The sequence below is a fragment of the Tupaia chinensis genome, unplaced genomic scaffold (genome assembly GCF_000334495.1).
Source record: "Tupaia chinensis unplaced genomic scaffold, TupChi_1.0 Scaffold000147_1, whole genome shotgun sequence".
NCBI classification, from domain to species: domain Eukaryota; kingdom Metazoa; phylum Chordata; class Mammalia; order Scandentia; family Tupaiidae; genus Tupaia; species Tupaia belangeri.
In genome coordinates this window covers 7851482-7855770 of record NW_006159617.1, presented here as the reverse complement: position 1 = coordinate 7855770, position 4289 = coordinate 7851482, and the positions used below count along the sequence as shown (strand labels likewise).

At 41.3% G+C, this 4289-nt stretch overlaps 1 pseudogene; it reads right to left on the bottom strand.

Moving 5' to 3' along the window:
- The window catches only part of LOC102487778 (prefoldin subunit 4-like), a 54794-nt pseudogene that overhangs the window by 49948 nt on the left and 557 nt on the right, over positions 1-4289 (bottom strand).

Below are 4289 nucleotides of genomic sequence, written 5' to 3'. Positions count from 1 at the left end.
CTCAAAAAAAAAAAAAGAATGGCACTAAGGCAAAATGATGACAGAGAGCAAACAGACATGAGAGGTGGTGAGCACGGTAAGGAGAAATCAAAGTATTAAAGTAATGAGAAGTAGAGGTAGGGTGGCAGAGAGGGTACTATGAGAGGATTTCAAAAATTCATGGATAAATGGAAATAAAGTGTTTAATTTGGTGCAGAAAAAAGGGATATCCACTTTTCATAATACGCATTTCCCATGAGCTTTTAAAAAAAGGATTATTGAGACAGATTATGTAATAGTCATGTTGTTGGACTCCCACGTAACTGACCGCAGCTCAAGTCCCAGACTCAGCAACTTAAAATTCATATCGGGCATGTGTATGTGCCCCAAATCCGAGAAGATAATGGAAAAGAAGGGATCGAAATCCTGAGAAGATAATGGAAAAGAAGGGATCAAAGCATGGCCATCCCCCTGGGGAGTGATTTCTCACTTTGTGTCTCTCTGTCTCTCTCTGTCTCACTGGCAAGCACACACGCCCTGTAGCAAAACTCTCAAAAAAAAAAAAAAAGATTAATCAATTTTTTTAAAGAGATATCTTTGCTATAAGACACATGTGCTCACTGGAGGAATAGAGAGAGACAGTGAGACAGATAGAAAGTAAGAAATCACCCGTAGGGGGCATGGCCACAGCGATCCCTTCTCCATTCTCCTCTCAGGATCCGGGGCATGCACAGACATGTGTTCAGCATGAGTGTTAAATCAGTCTTCGGGTCCAGGACTCAAACTACGGTCAACTGCATGGGAGTCCAGCAACATAACCATTACTCCATCTGCTGGTCCCTGTCTATTAAATTATTACTTATCATTATTATTCTGAAATGTTCTATAGGCACATGTGCTCATCTGGGGTGGGGCAGGGAGTGGGAAAGCAGGCCACCAGGTTGGGGACTCACAGTGCTGTCAGCTGGGTGGGAGTCCAGTGCCTTAGCCACCACACCACCTGCTGGCCCTCCCATGAGCTTTTTGAAGACCTCTCCCCTGTATTTGTGTGAATGTGGTGTTTTAGAACAGCCTTGGTGTGTCACAATCTTCCTGCCTCATTCTCCTAAGTAGTTGGGATTACAGACAGGCACCAACATGCTAGGCTTTTAAGGGAGGTCTGGGGTGGTGCTGCACCTCCCACCTGGCCTCAGCAGAGCAAGAGCCAGCCTGGGCTACCATGGCTGGACTGGATGATGCTATTGATATTTGTGCTCGGATGGTTAAGAAAGCCTCTTTGATGAGGAGATATTTGAGGAGAGGCTTTAATGCAAAGAAGAGGGATCCTTGGGACCAGAGGTGACATGGTGGTTAAGGCGTTGGACTCCCACATGGCCGACCATGGTTCAAGTACCAGACCTGGTGGCTTGACCACTGTCCCTCCTTTTTTCTCTCTGTCTCTCTGGTGGGCACATGTGCCCTATAACAAATGTTTAAAATAATAATAATAATAAATAAAATTAAATAAATAATTCTTAAACACACACATACACAAAGGAAAGGGGATCCTTTGGGGGGATTTGGAAGAACAGAGGCTAAAAGGAACAAATAGAAAAGTATCGAAATAAGGAAATAGACAAACAACAGTAGAAGAGAACTCAGAAACTATGACGCTGAATCCTCATCCACCCATACGGGTACGTGACCACGTTCCTGCATTTCGAATGCTTTTCACAGGACTGAAGAGTCAGGACCTGTAGTCTCGTGACGAAATCAGTATTTCAAGCTGAAGCAGTCGCTATGTTTGTCTTTTCATCCTACCTGCACTGACAGATTCTATGCAATTAGAGAAAAAATCTACTTGTGTTGGGTATGGTCCCTGAAAGATAAATGGGAATTCTCTACCTATATCTTTTGAGCTCGCTCACAAGCCAGCAGAAATGCCTGACATAGCCAGTGATTAGAATGAATCCTTTCTTGGGGACCAGTAGATGGCACAGTGATTACATTGCTGGAACCCATGGTCACTGGATTGACCGTGGTTCGAGCCTCGGACCTGGTGACTGAAACTCACACCAGATGCGTGGACAAGATCCCAGGAGGCAAATAGAGGAGAATGGATGGCATGGCCATCTGTCCTGGGGAGCGATTTCTCACTTTCCCCCTCACTGTCTCTGTCCCTATCTATTTCTTCCCCAAGTGCACAGGCCATAAGGCAAAAACCTCTTAAAAAAGGAAACTTTTCTTTAGGAACTAGTCCACTAACAATATAATGTTGGGGACAGTGAGAAAAGAAGTCAAACTTGTGTTTAATGCATCAAAGTTGCAATCAAATGAATCTTTCTTCAAAAAGTCTGAATTGACATGAAAAGCCAGAAAATTCTGGGCCCAGCAGGGGCTTGGTAGTTGAGACACTGGACTCTCACATAGTTGACTGTGGTTCGAGTCCCAGACCTGAGGCTTACTTTCTCGTTTTCCCTTTCTCTCTCTCTCTCCTCGGTCAATTAAAAAAGCAATAATAATAACAACTGGAATTAAGTAAATAACTATTAAAATTAAAACACATTGAGATATCACCTTATACCTGTTAGAATGGCTATTATAAAAAGACAAAAGAGGGGCCAGCAGTTGGCATGGTGGTTAAGGCATTGGATTCCCATATGGCTGACTGCGGTTTGAGTCCCAGACCTCGTGGCTTGCTTTCTCACTCTCTCTCTCTTTTTCTCTCTATCTCCCTCTCTCTCTCTCTCTAGTGAGCACACATACTCTAAAGCAAATTTAAAAATAATAATAATACATCAAATAGAGTAAATAATTTTTTTTGTTTTTTTTTTAGAGATAGAGTTTTGCTGCAGGGTGCATGTGCTTGCCAGAGTGACAGAGATTGCTGTAGGGTGCATGTGCTTGCCAGAGTGACAGAGGCAGAAAGAGAGAAACAACCCCAGGAGGATCACCATGGCACAAGCCCTTCTCTTCCATTTTCCCCTCCGGATCTTGGGCATGCACAAACACACACCCAGCATGAATTTCAAGTGAGCACACACACACACCCAGCATGAATTTCAAGTGGCCAGGTCCGGGCTTCATACTGCAGCCGACTACGTGGTAGTCCAGCAATGTAACCATTACGCCATCTGCTGGTCCCAGTAGGTGTTGGTGAGGATGTGGAGTAAAGGGAATCTTTGTAAACTATTGGTGGGAATGTAATTAGGACAGCATTTACATAAAACAATACTAAGTCTCCTTAAAAAATTAAAAATAGAACTATCATATGATCAAGCAGTCTCATTATTGGATATATTTTACAATGAAATGAAATCAGTATGTCAAAGAGAAATCTGTACTCCCATGTTCAATGCAGCGTTATTCACAATAACCAGGATAAGGGATCAGCCTAAATGTGCATCAGTGGATGACAAGATAAAGAAAATATAACATATACACACAATAGAATACCACTCAGCCTTAAAAGAGAAAAAAATCCTGTCATTTTTGACAACATGGATGAACCTAGAGGATGTTATGCTAAGTGAAATTAAGGAGGCACAGAAAGACAAATATTGCAGGATCTCACTTATACATGGACTGTAAAAAAATAAAACTCACAGAAGCAGAGAGTGGAATGGTGGTTACCAGGGGGTGAGGAAATGATTGGGAAGGTGTTGATGAAAGAACACAAAATTTCAATTAGAGGAAATAAGTTCAAGAAATCTGTTACAAATCCTGGTGACTACAGTCAATAACAATGTAGTTTATTCTTGAAAATTGCCAAGAGAGTAAATTTCAAGTTTTATCACAAAAACTTCTGTGAAACAGTGCATGTGTTAAATAGCTTGATTTAGCCGTTCCACAGTAAATGTGTATACATATACATGTATATATATATATATATATGTATAATCAAAATGTCATGTCGCACACCATAAATGTATCTACTTTCCATGGGCCAATTAAAAACACTTTTTAAATTTAATTTTATTTATATATATTTTTTTATTATTATTCATACATTAAATCACTATATATCATTTAGGTTGTGAAGAGACTTTACTCAGCATGACATACACTCCTACGCTGTTGGTGGGAGTGTAACTTGCTCTAGCCACTATGGAGATCAATATGGAGGCTCCTCAAAGACCTTCGAATAGAACTACCATATGATCCAGCAATTCCACTCCTGGGTATCTACCCAAAGAACAGGAGAGCACTCAGTCGGAAAAGCGCTTGCACATCTATATTCATTGCAACCTTATTCACGATTGCTAAGACATGGAACCAACCCAAATGTCCACAAACAGATGAATGGATTGAAAAATTGTGGCACATATACT